This window comes from Manacus candei, unplaced genomic scaffold (genome assembly GCF_025592945.1).
Source record: "Manacus candei isolate 608988 ecotype Guabito, Panama unplaced genomic scaffold, ASM2559294v1 h1tg000019l, whole genome shotgun sequence".
Lineage (NCBI taxonomy): Eukaryota > Metazoa > Chordata > Aves > Passeriformes > Pipridae > Manacus > Manacus candei.
Genome location: NW_026138067.1, coordinates 1,159,466 through 1,176,628, shown reverse-complemented (window position 1 = coordinate 1,176,628; position 17,163 = coordinate 1,159,466).

Here is a 17,163-nt window from a genome sequence, read left to right as displayed (position 1 = left end):
GTACTCCCAGATCTTTGTACGTTGTAAAAAGTATGTTTGCATAAAGTATGAGAAAACTACTTTTCATCAGCCCCATAATTTCACATATGAAAACCATATTAACAGAGTAATTTCTCACTGTCTCTAATGCCAAAATATTTTGAAGTATCATTTCCCACTTTTTTCCTCTCTGTTCAAGAGGGGTTCCTACTTTTTAGTCATCAGATCCACCTACACACTTGCCAATCAAGCATTAGATCTCCTAATTTCAATTATTAAAGAAATTAAACTCTCCTTCCTATTAAAGTAGCTGCAACATCCAAACTGCATCTGATTTCAGAGAAAATTCAAGCTGACATGCATTTCAGTGATGGGAGCATTTATGCCTATGTTCATGGTTTATGAACTGTGACTTTAATAACAACCTGAACAGTAACTGTCTTGCAGGACAGGCTCCACTGAAAAGCAACACCAAATCAAGAGTTCCTTGTAACTGCAACTCTACTACTACTGAAGGGGTTTTAGTTAATTTACTGAAAAAATACACAAAATATAGCAATCTACAATGTTCGTTCAGGCTTCAATGAGGAAAATCCCCCATGGATCTTATTTTTGTGTAAATATCTGTTTAAACTCAACATTACTCAGCAAAGACGACTTATTTTTGTGTTAATCCTATCAACCTTTTACTCTACCAACAAAAATACCAGCTGAGAGAGTGAGCATTTGTGTATGTCTTAGTTGCAGTTTGAAATAAACTTTATTGATTCACTTCTTCCATGTAGCTAACAAATACATTGACAGTTTTCCTAAAACACAGTGGGATCATATCAAGCAAGCTTTATTTCCACTGTCATATGATTGGAAATTGTATATCTCTGCAGTACCTGTTTTCAGAGGTGGAGCCATGGGTACGAGACCTAATTTATTCTTCTCAAAGACACTGATTATTTTTGAAAGATTCAAATGCAAAATGCTTTGAATGCATTTTTAGCCCAGGGCTGTTTGCATATTTTAATTAGAATTGACCCCGATGCAAAAATCTATGAAATAAATAGTCTCAAATACATAAGATATTGTAAAAAATAGTCCAGATTTCACTCTTACAAGTGATTTATCTTTTGAGAAGGAATCCAAAACTGGCTGGATCCATATCCCATATTTTTTCCCAGTCTGAACAGCACACCATTCAAAATCTTGATGAAAGCATGACTGGAGTCCAAGTTTTTTGGGCAATTAATTCTTTGTATAACTTTATTAACTTCATTTCAAGGTACTTGAAACTGACTCTTCACCTGCACAGAATATGAACTGTCACCTCCCATACCCAGAGTAAATTAGTGACACTACTACAGTCTGGGTACTGTTTTCATTCTCCAGTATCACTGCAGACAACTAATTGAATGAAAGTCAAGAGCTGTGCCAGTAAAGAGCATAATAAAGTAAAATCAGCATGTTTTTTGAGAATTGAGTGTTTGATGTGATCATTTCTTTAAAAATAAATAAATAAAACTGAAGTGTTAACATAACCATCAAACCCGACTGTCACCTAGTGATCGCTGAATTATTCTCTGTTGCCATTCTAATCCACAGACACCAGGGAAGAAGAAAAAGAACAACCCCCCCCTCCGCCCATTCCTCTTACAAAGGCAAATTAGCCAGATTGAAGTCAGCCACTGAAGGAGAGGGAATATGCTTTGCCATGTCTTCCTTGCTCCTAGGTATGGGTCCTGGCAAAGATCACATCAACAAGATCGGTCCTTCCTGGGGTGCTGGATTTTTGAGTGGTAACACAGAGGAGTTGGTATAAGAAGGGCAGTGGTCACATATGCCTAGCTAGCTAGCAGGAGGAAGCATATGGCTACCATTTGTTCCACCAACAGTGGTGTGCACACACCGCGAGCCCACAGAAGAAATGCTATTTCTCTCAGCCAGCCTTCCTCATGGCTCTTCCAAGACACCCATTTCTACACGCCTCCCAGGAAACAAGATGTAAGCTGGCCAAAACACTCCTCAGAAGAAAGGTTTCTTAACAGAGCTAAAACCTTTCTCTCTTGTCCTTTACTAAGTCAAGTATGTGCTTTGTGCTACATTGCACAGATGGCTCGATGGTGCATGTGCATAAGTACAGCTGTTAGATTTGGGGTGGGTTACACAGAGCTGGCAACTCCGCGTTTCAGTTGATATCTACAAAATTAACCAGCAGGCAGATCTTTAGGGAAAGGAGAGGAATTGCTGTACAATATTTAAAAGATACAAGAGATACTTGCATCTTTGGCACTGAATGCAAGACAATAATCTACCCCTCTAACAGTGCTTGAGGCTAAGACCCTTTTTGTCTCTTTGGTTTACTTTGCTGACTCTGTCACTCATATACTGTAACTGGGGTGTCAAATTGTTTAGTCTAATACTGGGACAGCACAAGTGTTCTTGTGTAGAGGCTTTGATTCCGTGTGGCTGTAGATCAGCTCTAGGTGTTTCTAGGAGTTGTATGATAGAGATTGGGCTGGAAAATATGCAAAGGTCAGAAGAAAGTGGGCTGTGCTAGCTGGTGTGTACCTTTATACCAACTAACCTGTCATTTGTGTGCTGCACACAATCCTCAACTCAGCACACCAGGGTTTGTCACCCCAGCTTAGCACTGATTTCATCCCAAGCAGCAGGTAATGGACACTTGCAGTAAGTGAGACTGTCTTGAGTGAATGAACTGTGAATTTTAGGGAGAATCTATACTAAGCCACTTCAGTGCCATTAGTCCTTCATTGCCACCCCCACAGAACCCCTTTATGACAAGAGGATCAAACTCTCCCCACCTTACTGAGAGAGAATCAGAGAGCTGTTCAGCACATCTGAGCCCCCAGATTTTAAGGCACATGCCTTCAGAGGTTTTAGTGTGGCAGTTCATCAGTATGTCAGGTACTGAATTTGCAATGTATCTGCTCTCACTTGGCCTTGTCTGACCCCGGTGGTCAGGACCCACATTAACTTTGTAGTGAAAGAATATGTCTATTAGAAAGTTTTATCCCTCTGAAAATTAAGCATTAAGTTTCCCTACAGCAACTTTGTAACCGTAGCTCACAACAGCTTTTTTAAAATACTGATATTTTAAATTACCTTTATCATTGTGTTTTAACAAACCTATTTTTTCCCATGTACCCATACACTGATTTTATTTTAACTAGATACTTTTTACTATATTGTTTTGTTACCTATTAACTTGATGCAGTTAATACATTCTTTATAGTCTCTCCTGTGTTCATAATCCTCACCCTGATAATTCATGCTTGGAGTAACTGGCAAGATGTGACTTGGGTGAAATTACTTCACAGAGTTCTACATTCAGAAAAAGCAGCATTGAAAGAGTTAATTCAAATTTATATATGGCCAAGGTTACAGTAATGCTTTTGAACTTCAGAACATAATTCCCAAATCTCAGTAAAAAAAAAACCCAAACAAAAAAAAACAACCAAAGGAGCATACCCGCAGGGCTGAACATCAGTAAGCAGACATACAGAGAAGATTGGCATCTACTGAATATAAAACAAGATTTAGTACATAAGGTGAAAGAGGTACCTAAGGTTCTCAGGGGACAGACTATTTCAGTCTTTTGAAATAAGTGGTTTAAGTCTTCAGCTTAGCTTCCTTTTAATACAAAGGCTATGTGTCCTCTTTGAGTTAGACCATGCAGTATTACAATTTGAGTACATCTACTTCATATGGTTTTGTCACTATACATGAATATAGTTACATTTTAATATTTCTTGCATGATTTTTTTAAGAAAAATATTTAAATCATGTATATTTTAATGGTGTAATTGAAATTATATAGTTGGGGGATAATCAATAGATAAATAGTAAGTAAATATAATTAAAATCATAATTACAATAAATTCTTCAATTCAACAGACACCAATAAAGTCATAGGTTTTGCTTCCTCCTTGCCTGTGCCTTGAATATGCATCATCATACACAGTTGTGCGTTCCTCCTTTTCTGACATGACTTTGCAGAGGCAAAAGTGCAAAGTGACTGGTCCCTACTAATGCTGAAAAGAAAATCACTGGCTTGGGCTGGCTTTGGTCCATACCTTTAGTATCTTTATTGCAGTGGTGACTCAGCCAAAATCACTATGTAGAGGGCATGATGATTAGTTGGATTCATGAATATTACATTTTAGATTTTTAGTGACTTGTATTTTTAACACATCATGCAGAGGTTGGAAGTTTTAGATCTGATGTGTAAGTGAAAGCTTTAGATTTTCTTATATCTTAAGAGGAAAAAAAAATAAAGTGGACAATGCAATTTGCATGAACTCTATTTTTTAACCAAATTATTTAAGAAGACCAGAAAAAGCACTGTTTCTATGCTCTTGAAGAAATGAAGGAAAACACATATCTGAATCTCTGTAGCAGTTGTGATGTGCCATGTTGGTATGCTGAAAAGTCAGGAGTTATACACTGCCTTGGAAACCCAGCCACCATGAGGATCAAATTTGGTCCTGAATCAATAAAGATTGTAGGATTCTTCATAGGATGAGTGAGTTCAGGATGACACCCTTCCAATACAGAGTTAAGAGGAGACATTTGTTTTGCTGACAGGAAGCCCCAGTCAAAAAGGCCTCTGTCTTTACAACAGTTAGCTGTGAGAAGACTTTAGTCATCCCAGACTTTAAATCTGACAGTCAGACGGTATCAGCTGTACACAGGAGCAGGTAACATAGGTTGAACTAATAAATATAGTTCAAGGACGTGTACCACTGGCATCCATATGAAACCCAGCATACATCCAAAAAGAACAGCAATTATCAGTGGCACCAAGATCAAAAGAAATATAGCCTGGTGGTGAAATCCCCATTATCCTCAGACATGAACAAAAAGGACACTGATGGATAGCTATTTACTACTATATGTTAACCTTTCTTGGGACAGGTTGCTTCCAAATCTTGTGTAGGTTAGTCAAACTCACTGATGCAGAGGGTAGCTCATGCCACAAGCTGTCAAAACACCACAGTTTCCAGAAAAATGGATAATTATTAATTACATCTATCACAAATTCTAAGGCATGACAATGGTTTTTATAACGTGTCAAAGCTCTTTCAGCTCTGCTGAATTATCTCATCCATCTGAACCATGCTGGATGTGTGGTAGCACACCAGAAGAATCACCACCATGCCTGAAGTCTTTGTGTGTTTTGCATAGTAGGTGCTTCAGAAAGTGAAAGCAGAATGCAAGCAAGCAGAAGGCTATGCTCTGCTGTGATCCAAGCGTCATCACAGTTTGTATCTGTCACATGGAAGGAAGGCCACACTACTGAATTTTGCATCATGAGGGTCATTCTATGATAAGAAAGGGGAAAGAAGAAATCAGCTTTCTTCTCTGTACAGAAGTAGCTCAGTCCTTCTGCTTGTCTTGAATTTAGTCTGTCTCGAGGCGTTCTTATTTTCAGTATATTTCCTCCTCCATTCATTAAAAATATTCTTGTATAGCCAGTCCATTTCTGTGGGGATTTTATCTATTGCTATAGCTTTTGTTTATAGTAGTGTATATATGGCTTATAAACTTAGGATATTTTAAAAGTAAAATGTAGATAGTTTACTTTATTATAGATTTTTTCAAATATTCCCTTTCTCATGACAGTACAACTTATTATGGAAATAAATGTGGCAATACAATTGTATTTTGTAATAACTGGGAAGCAAAAGGAACTGATTGATTCTAAAGATCCTCAGACACTGTTTTCACAGTATTAGCCGAGGAAGAATTTGGATAATAGAAAAAGTAAAATTATAAATTATTTAAGTGGTATCTATATCAAACACTGCTTTTCCCATTTTATTACATAGTGCTGGTGGTTCTCTAGGGTCAGTAAGTCCCTTTCCAGATCAAATTACCTACATGCAGGTATCTCATGAAGGTTCACCAAGATGTGCCCCATTCCTTCATCCAAGGTTGAATGTCACCAAAGAGCTTTTGTAATAGAGGAAAAAACCAGAACTCTGACAAGAAAATTCTCTCTGTAACAGTAACTCTCTGGAGAAGTATTGCAAAGTCAAGTAAGCATTGAGTTTGATGTCATTAACTGGCTTTTTGCACAAGACAGAGGCTGGATTCCTTTCTGATATATTACTTTCTACTGTAACACATATCTTTATTTCAAAGACTTTTGTGAGCATTCTGTGGCATTTTTGCTTCTACTTATGCAGCAGTGTGTCAGATGTGTTAAGAATGAACAGAGAAGAAGGCATAAGCAGTGCAAAATACCCTGAAAAAATTAATTAAAAATATAAACAAACAGAACCAGGATTCAGATTGCATAAATTGTTGTGCTTAGTTATTAAAGTTCCAAGTAATGCTGAGATCATCTTGGCAGTGCCTAAAAGTCACAAAAGGCATGATTCTTTTGTCTTTAATTTTTAGAAGATTAAAACAAATAAAGCAACAACTAACTGCCTTGGTCATAAAATGAGTTACTGCATCTTCGTGATTTGGCAGGTTCTGCAGGCCATGGTACCAGACTCTGCGCTGGTAGCTCATGGCAAATGTGATATCAGACCTGGAGAGTGTAAGCATCATTGCATGGTCTCAGCAGATGTATGGAGCCTTTGAAGCACCTTCCAGCCTTGACAACTCATTTCTGAGTCATAATTATCCAGCTGCTATTTTAAGCACTGCGGTGTTGTAAAGTTTTCAAAAGGGAAATGAAAAAAAATTAGTCAGGTCTAGTGTTCTATGTGCCAGTTGTATAAGGGACAATGAAATTCAGCTTCAGAAAGAAAAGGTAACAGACTGACAGACTAAGACACGAGGAGGAGGAGAAAACTGAATGTCAAGGTGTACATGATGAAAGACAAAAATGATAGGTAGGAAGGCCCAGAGCTGGTGCGGCCTTAAAGGCTGGTTAGATTCCCTTTGACATCCATTAGGTTAGAAAGCCAAATAACGTTGTATTTTCTGTCTCAATTAAACAAGAATCACACAATCACATATCTGTATACTGTGTTTTACAGATATTTCATGTGGACTAAGTGCCTGCAGGTCAGCAATGTTTAACATTTTAGGCTGTTTAAGTAGCCTTTCTTTTAAAAAATCACAACTTGAAGTGCAAGTGTGACCTTGTACATGCGTAAAGTCAAGCCTGTGCTTAAGTTTTTACGGAATCAGGTCTTTCTGAAATCTTTATTATTTATGAAGCATAAGTCTCATAGCCAAGGAAATTCACTTTGCATTCTCCACATATTTTAATGCAGAAACACTGTAGAATTGAAGACTAAAAAATATTCTCAGACTTGGAGGAAATATTTTCTGTCTAGATCAATGTTGACCTAACAGATTTATTAATTTATCAAGAGAAGAGCTATAACTCTATTGTAACTTGCGTGACAATAAATACTATGGTAATTTCCAAGGGCAAATTTTTTTTGTTCATCATTAAATACTAAATTTTTAGTCACTTCTCCCTCTGGATTAAATAAATACTATTAGTTTTTTCAGTTGTGTACAGTAAATATAGATTTCAAGACTTGTTTGTCTGCATTTCTTAAAACATTTATGAACATTGAACAGATGAATTTGTTTTAAGCATATTTTTCATTTGAACACTTTTCCCTCTGGTTTTTAATATAGATACCGTTCATCACATATTGAATAAAGCAACTTTTACTTTATTTAATGCCTTGACCCAAATCACATTTTGTCCATAAATATTTTACAGTCTGCGTGCAACAAAAGCACAATTACTAAACTCAGGTCTGCACTTGCAGGTAACATACTCCAAAAAATAACCCAATAATTTTCTCCTGTTTTTCAACAGAGAATTGGTGCTACTAACTCTCCAAATGAATAGGGGGGATTGCATGTGTGTATATATATATATATATATATATATATACACATACATATATGGCAGTCTATGTATCCTAGTATGTATAAATGTGTGTCTGTGAGTGTATACATATATATTTTAACACTTAGTCTACAGGGATAGGATGTTGGAAATGTGGAGCATGTTCTTTTGCCAAGTTTCTGTCTATATTAAATCCATACATACACAAACCAGAAAATATTACTCATTGTATGTCTCTCTAGTAGATTTTTAGTGAGTCTGGAAATGAATTTCCAGACTTGAATCACGGCTGCAAGTACAGCTGCATGTCTGGCAAAGGCAGAGTCTTTGCTGGTGGTTGAATTGAATGGGCAGATGTAGCTTAACAGCTACTTTAGAATTTGAAGAAATTATCTTCCTTTTTTTATTTGTCCTGAATTTTGCTAAGCAAGCACAATAATGCCAGATGGATGTTCAGAAAGAAGTAAACTGAACAGCAAGGAGAAAAATGGGAGAAGTGGTGAATCTCAGTCTGTTATCTCAGGGATGACAAGAGGTGAAGAGTTTTACCGGCACAGGTCTCAGGTCATCACTCGGATGCATTCAAGCTTCCACTTTTCAGAGATATGACTTACTGAATTAAGTGAAATAGCAGACTTTTTCTCATTCTGAATACAATGAATGAGATTAAAACAAAGCTGGACAGCATACATGCAAATCTGAATTTGATTTCCTTTACTAAGCATTTCATTTTGGATTATAAAGGGACAAAAGAAGGTAGTGAAAAAAAAAAACCAAACCTGAAAAGGGGATCATTTCAGCTTAATCCTGCTGTCACTCATGAGAGGTGGAACATCATAGTTCAGGGCTCAGCCTTCCACTGCAAGTCCTGCCTTTACACCTCAGTCCTCTCTGCTATCTACTGGAAGTGACTGGTGTCAGCAACAGACAACTTCGCACACATGGAAAGTACATCAAACAACTAATTTTAAAACTGAGTACTTAGTAGTCCCGTCTCTCTTCTAACAACCCATCTCTGGGAAGTTGGCTTCATCAACTAAAAGTGATAACTGTTTCCCCACGTGTCCACATGGAAATGGCATCTTGCTGTAAAGCCATTTTGATATAAAACTGTGTATTGGCATTTTAGTCTAGCTACAAACCTGGCTTGGTCAGACACTACCTGAAGTCAGAGGAAGTTTTCAATTGACTTATTTGAGGTCAAATCAGGACAGAGCTGAACCTGTGTAGTTTGTTAAGGGCTATTCCTGCTATTTGCTGCCAAAAATACTCAGATACTTGCTCAAATGTGGCCTTAATGCAGCCTGGAAGTGTTCCCATTGGGAATTACTTCTTTGAAACTGCTGTGGTTGTCTCCTTTGGTGCCACACAGGTAAATGTTCAAGTCTATCAGGAACTGTGCAGTACATTTACTGTGGTTAAATGCAGGTATCAATGTTCCCTATAGTAAGTTTGGCATTTGGTTGTTGGGGGTTTTTTTTGTTTGTCTGGGGGTTTTTTTAGTAATAAATTATTATTAAAAATTAATTGCATTACTGAGTGCTTAATACCTAACTAAAAAAAAAAAAGAAATAAGGAAAACACCCTAAGCCACATTTAATCCCATTATACACAGTAGCACTAATGCTAATGCTTTCTTATGAATCCAGACATCTCTCTACTCCTCTTGCTGTGTTCCAGATCACAACAACAGGCAGCCTTCATCTGCTTCTAATAAAAGGTAAAAAGCCTTCTTCCTTCCCCAGACAGCACTGCTAGGTCCACCAACAGCTTTTCTGCAGGGGGAAGACATGTAATCTCTCCCTCTGCACTTCCCTACCTCAGACACTTCTAGTAACAGGGCAAGCCAAATCTCTTTTCATAACCTAAGTCTCATAGGAAAACATCACAAGGGAAAGCACAGCTTGAGCCTCTGGAAAACACAAAGGCAAATCCAATCAGCAATTGCCTGGTTTAAGTTCATCCCAGTTCGGATACAAACCATGCAGAGAGAATGTTTCAGAAAGTATTCAGCTACCTTCTGATAAATAAAACTCTGCTTCTCTGACTGATGTGAGCTGAGTAATCAGTCTGCTTACAGCATTACATTTTACAGGCATCTCTGTCAATGAAACCAAAGTGAATGTGAATAGTAAACTGCAGATGAGTTGTGGTGGTAAGTATTTCCCAAACAGTGAGTAAAAGCACTTAACTCCCTCTCAAAACTTAAACCCCTTCCTTTGATTTAATATCTCTAATTATTGAAATAAGCAAAATTGAATTTACACTAATTAGATAAACATGGCTTAAAACTCTTAGAGATCCTAAAACGAGGGTAATATTGTAATGCAGTACAAAGTATAATGATAATTATTGCATTGGACACTGCACAATAACTAGTAGGTATGTACTAGTGTTTAAATATGAGAAGAGCATATCTGGATGTTATTCTTAAGATTTTAGCAATTTGTAGTCATCACAGTTCCTCTTTAAAACATGACTTAAATTTCGTAGTGAACTTGGGTGGAAAACACTTGTTATTCTTAGCTGCTTGTCTGCAAAGCTCTGCCATATAAAGAGCAATTTTTATTAATTGAGATGGTGTGATTAAGGAAGATGGGGGGAGGAAGAAATCCCTGCAAATGGCTCTCATGTTTGTGCATGTGGTTTGCTTATCTTCTCTCTTGCTTCGACTTTGAGCTGTGGAGTTGAGGTGGGGGCTGGCAGCTGGCAGCTCATCATTACAGACACACACTGTCCCATCTGCACTGCTTATGGTGGTGAGGTCACATGGGGTTTTACCCAAACAGGCTCTCAGGGGTACAATAACATACCTCTTGATTTGGCTGTGAAGTTATACTTATTATTAATAGACAAGATAAGAGGCTGGGGCTCTATTCATCCACTTTAGTGCTAATTATTCAGTTTGATCTGAGCCGATTATGATACTGATAGATAAGCACACCACATTTACAGCTATAGCAAGCACTGGCCAAGAACTTTGGCTCATGCTACTGTTTGGTTTATCTGATAGGAAGGGAGGAGAAAAAAAGAAGCTGCTCTGGTTGATTAGCAATGTGTTGCATGGGACCATTTATAATGAAGCATATCATTTAAATTTTCCCTTACAAATGAGTCCAACTCTCTTTGCAGGCTGCAGGCTCTGTTAATTGTCACAAACATTGCTTCTTTTTTTTTTTAAACATTATTAGCTCTTTGGCAGGATCTCCATTGTTGACTAAAAACTTGGCATGATCAGGGCTTGCTGAATAATTTAGGTTGTTGGCAGCTGGAGTAGGAGAACACACACATCTAGGCAGGCAGACGTGCTGCTTGAGCTCTTTATATAATAGCATTGTATACAAAGCAGAGTATAGTCAGAAATGACTTCTGTGTCTGTTTATAGGTAAACACTGATGATAGTTGTACAGAAAAAAAATTGAGGGATACTTCAAACTGTATATAATATGTGAGACAGATGCACTGCTGATTGTTCAGATGACTCCCTTAATCTCTGACTTTCACAGAATATGATTACTGCAGATTCTGAGGAGCATCACTTCAAGTATGTTTCTGTGCACTTTGGCACTTTGAGTCTTGCTTATAAACACCACTGCACATAATAATGATGCTGTGAGCTTAGCCAGAAAAAGAACTCCTCACACTTTTCCCTTGTGCAGCAAATGTCTCCCAATTGTACTGTCAGTCACTGAGAAAATGTGCAGCTTGAGAGCTGTCCATTCTGGAATTACATTTGTGTGCTGTATGAATTCCCACTTTCATCAAAATGTCTAGAAGAGAAGTAAAATACATAAACATAAAACCTACTGCCTGCACTCTAATGAAAGGTACCCAAAGCATTAATGATGATCACTGGGTAGGTTTTTCCAAAAGAGTTATCTCCCACGGAAGTTCCTTCTGTAAACTGTATTAGTGACACCTGTCAACGTGCACTTCTTTTCTTGTTCATGTACCTTTCAGTTGTAGTTGAGTGTCACTATCATGACACTTATGAGAATGGCATCTGGACTTGTTAATTTCAAAGTTTAAGCAGTATTGAATGATTTAAAGAAAAGACAACATAGAAAGAACCATGTCTTGTCGATACCACCTAAGGAGTCTTTCCGCTGTGCCTTTTGCAACCAGCCTTGTCTATCTCGCATTGGCCTTTTTAGCCACCAGCGCACTCGTAGCAAGTGTGGGTAGAGCCCTTCCCAAATCTTCGTTCGTGAAGCCTAGCCATGATGATTTGAACGATTAGGAGAGGAATCCAAGGTAAATAAAACATAGGGGCCCAGTACTGCATGTTTATTATCCTTTTGTTTCGTAAGCCCCTTTGAGCACTGAATCTCTGTTTTTCCAAGTTGCTGCTTTCTTCCCAGGAAAGTCTTCTCACTTCCATGCTCCTCACACCTTAATTCCACTTTAAATCCTTTGAGGGCCTCTTCTTTCCCGGGCCTTTTTTTTTCTGCCCTCAAGCCTGCATCCCTGAAGAGGGAGGACTCCACTAGAAAAAGTCTCATGGATTTCTGTGACAGCCACTTGACAGATACGATAGAACATAATGAGAAATGAATAAAACACTCTCACAGCAGTCTCAACAGAGGGAGTGTAACTGAGTTAGGCTGAGGATGAACGGGCTCTCTTCCTCCCTCATTCACATCTCAGTCTTGTAATCAGTGCTGGGACACAAGGTGGGAAAGGTGGCTGCAAGGACGCAGTGTGCTGTCATGACAATTTTCATGGTTATTAGCTAAGAAAGACCCAGCATTGTTAAAACTCGAATATCCCCCAATTATGCCATGACACTTCTATACTCAACAAGAAGGAATAGCAGGGTGAATATTACCGAAGCACTATAACATAGACTCCATTTAGAGATCCGCAGACCTACATGTTTCCCAGAACAAGCATCTGATAACTGTCCAAGTGGTCTTCCTGCAACATGACAACCTTTGCAATTATGCATGGGAAGCATTCCCAAATTGTAACTTGTGTATTGCATTCTAGTTATTATTTACTGTATAATTTTCACTGCATAATAACAGCCAGCACAAATCCATGTATAAATGCACTCTGCAGCTTGGAAGACTGCTGATGAACACATCCATCATCATAAAAAGTCTGTTTCATGAAACTACATTATGATTGTGTACTTAAAGATTATAAATAAATGACCACAACAATGCCTTTTCTTTTTTTCCTAGAAAACTGCGTAGACATCTGCATCATTTGTTAAGAGATTTCTAAGAATTTCTTCTGTTCCATTAATTTTGTTTTTGTGCAGGAACTAGCTGCTTATGTTTGCCACTGGCATGTTAAGGCGTTTATCAGCAATACCTATATGTGGGTATGAGGGAAAGTGTGTGAAAGGCCCAATCCACCTTGACACTAACACATGAAATTTACTCTGGGTATATGGAAAGTCTCAGTGACTTTAACCTGAATACTCACCCTGACAAAGCTTAGCACATGTCAAAGTGCTTTGCTGGATTGAGACAATATTGAGCAGCTGGTTGTAGTTAGCTATGTTGCAGCATAGGAAGTCAGTGGGCTCAGCAGCTGATAGACTGTTCACAACTGATAGATTCTCCACACAAACAATTTAGGATTCTCCTTTCATGAGAACAAACTGAGGAAAATTTCCTTTCAGAAGCTCAGAATTTTTGTAGGAAAAAACTGTGTGCCCACAGTTTGAATTTTGAAGCACATGACCCAGTCATTTTGCAGTTAGAAATATCTGAGTCTTTATTCCTCAGAATATTTGGAAGTACTAAGGTGCATAAGATTTTGGCTGTAAGTTGAAAGATCAGGTCATCAGATAGTGTTGAAAATGTGCCACACTATGTTTTATAATAAAACATTGCCTTAATATTTTCCAAAATAAATGAATGATAAATATTAATACAATTACCTAAATTACCATTGGGCTGAGTTACACAGTAAAGCAATTATGTATTTCTTAAATTAAAAAACTTTACTGGTAAAACTGTGAATACAGTTTTGTGCAAACTAATCTCCAAAGAAGAGAAAAGAAAGAAAATCATGGAAAGCCAATGACTGATGCACTTTCCCTAGTTCCTTTGTCCCAGTGAAAAGCATATTTCACCAACACAACAGTGGCAGCTCTTATCTATATGAGCATGAGAGCCTCTAGAGCATGAGAACCTTTTAATAAAGAAGTCTATTCTTTTGTTATAAATCATTCACTGGGCAAGAAGAGACTCTTACGTTAGCAGTGTTACTTAATTTGATGAATCTCATAATGTTAGAGTTTTAACAACAGACCCATAAAAAGGTTGCTGTTCGTACTTCAGCCCAAAGCATGGCAGCTATATACAGGCACACAGCTACAAAATGTGCAGGATAAAGAATTAAAAAGGGTGGAATTGATTAGCATTTACAAGAAACTTAACAACCAAAGACTCTGTAATCTGTATCAGAGTAATACAATGTGGAGTTGACTTTCTATTTTTGAATCCTAATGTCACTGTGACAGAGATGTTTGATTTTGGGGTGGAATAAACTGAAAGCATCATTGGCTGTGTCTGCCCTTTCATGTGTGTCTGCCACAGGAATGGTAAACAGAATTCCTTAAAATTAACTCTGAGGTGAGTGTCAGGCAATAGAGAATCCTTTCCTAGACAGATTTCACCAAGGTACAAATGAAGGATGTGTCTACACTACCCCAAAAGGTTTTATTCCCAAAAATATAGACAAGTTGCACAAGCAAATCTATTGGGTTGGGTCATTGTTGGATTTTTTTGCCTAATGGCTATTTATATTTAGCCACTCTAGCACAAACATCCGCATTTGACATCAGCACAAGGCGGGTATATATGCATGTCGGTAGAACAGACCTGGTCAAAAAAACTATATTCTTGCAGAATCTTTGACTTGACATCAAAAAGGTGAGAATGGATGCTTTAAATACACTGTATCATACAGAGAAAAATAGAAAATTTTCTATTAGCAAAAAAAAGGTATAATCATAAATGTCTTGAATAGGTCCTTCAGGTTCATTCCGAGCCAAGCACAAGTACAAAATTTCCTTTCTTTTGAAATGAACATCAGACTGCAAGTGTTGTTGTAAGCTTCACTGCTAATATTTTAGTTAATGGACTAGAGAAAAACATTTGCATGTCCATAACAGACTCAAAGTTGTGAAGGTGAAGAATAAATAAATGGTAGAAAAACTGCATAATATATAAATAATTATTATAAGAAAGGCAGTAACTCTGCACCCCAGAGATGACCTTCAGAGGTGGACCTCCTCAGGGGTAAGAGAATATGATACAAACTGCCATTCTACAAAGCACATCAGGGTCTCTTCAGGCTTTTATGGACTTGTCTTGCAATCACACTCCCTAACAACACTTTGGAAGTGCTGAAAAAAAAGATGTCAATATGACCGAACTTTTTCCACAGAAACTGTTTGCCAAGCTAGTGAATAATAACTCCAGCACTGCTGAAGCAGCATTTTTAGTGAACAGAACTATTCCTTTCTTACTCTTCAAAGTCACCTACCTTTATGGATGTTTTTCTTCCTACTTCACCTCCTACCTCTGCTCTCTTCTAGTGGCTGTGGCTAAAATAACTTGTTACTTGATGTCAAATTTTACCAAATTTTACCATTTAATTTCAGAGTTTAAAGCAAGGTTATTTTCAATCAGTGCTAGACTTGGGGAGATATGTAGGAAAATTCTTACTCTTCTAAAACAGTTTGTTCTTCTTTAGACAACTTTCATAGTCAGCAAATTTTTGCTACAGCACGGCACAATCATTTCACTCTCTTCAGCTCATCTAAATTGAACACTTTATGTAGTGAAAACTTTGATGCATGGGTCACAGTAGCACTTCAGGGAACAACGGTAGATCTGGTCAAGAAATGGAGTTCCTTGTTCACAGGAACAGTTTAGGGGCTGGTCTTATTTGTGTATGAAGTTAAGGGCAGGAGAAGGGGTTACTACTATTTTATCGTTGTCTGGATTGGACAGAAGCTTAAATATTTACAGGGAATCACAGGCGTGTGAAGAATTTGGATATGTAGTATGTGCAGTAATAGTTTTCCAGAAGTGGTAATTAGGTGTAGAGGCAGAGCTGGAACATATAATAGAATTAAGTCTAATAAAAGACTCTAGTAATTGCATCCAAAATAGGAAAACAACAACAACCAAACAAACAAACCACCACCACCGCAACAAAAAAGACAGAAATATACTCCCTGTTTTCATTTTGTTGGATAAAGTCCAGTATTACAAAACAGCAGGGTGATCTTGGAGGCTGGTCTGCTGCAGAAAAAGTGTAAACTGTGCTCTTCAAGCCTTGTTATGAAAAAGAAAATAGAAAAGGTATTACTAGCAGTTCAAAGGCTGTTTTTTATTTGTTTGGTTTGTTGGGTTTTTTTGATATACATCTTTCCATGAAAGACCTCAACACACTTAACTCGGACTGAAGTTAATGTAAGGGTGACAATTCTGGGCAGCTCAGAGACTCAAGAGCTAGTTAAACAAAACATGCTTTTGATATACTTTCTCCCTTTGATAATAATTTTTAAATAGACAATCTGTCATGACACAAAAGTTACAATAAAAAAGTCACACTGCATCAACACGTACTACATGGTTAATACTATTATTTAACTCTCCCATGCCTAAGAAAAAACTCTAGAAACTGTAGTTCTAGACACTTTAGTTCAAGATGAAGGTAGAAGACATGTTTCTGAGGAGACAGCCTCCTCCACACCTCCCTATTTTCTAGTAACAAATGGCAGCTACAAAGGTTGAGATAGCAATGGGTTTTGTGCATAAGCAGTATGCCTGCTAAACATTGTTAAAATTTTGGAAAAAACATGGCAACTGTCCAGTTGAAGTTGGCAGTTGGGCATTTGGCTCACATTGACCTCAGCTGTCACATCATTGCATTTTCTCTTGCCTCTGCTAGTAACTTGTAGAATCATTTTAGGGCTTAAGTGTTCAAGAGCTGATAATAGATTCCACTAGCAGTCTTAGGTGACAGTGACTCGTATTTATCTGCATACCAACCCTTACTTAATGTAGATGACTGTAACTCAAATACCATGTTTTCTTGGCCATTAAATAGGGGATGATTTCCTGTAAGTTAAAGCATGATGCATTCTTTCGGTGTGCATATGAGCTGAAGGTTGTATCAAATATCTGGAAAATAACCAGTGCTTTATGTCAAATAAACACACAATTGCCAAAGAAGGCAAATCACACATTAATAATGAGAATGGTCACGCTGAACACCCAGAGAAGAAAGTCTATTTGTGGTTTAGTTTCTGCATCTTCTCTTCTTTTTATTCACTAGTGTCTTTTTGCCACGTCCTTCCTGCCTCTAGCTAT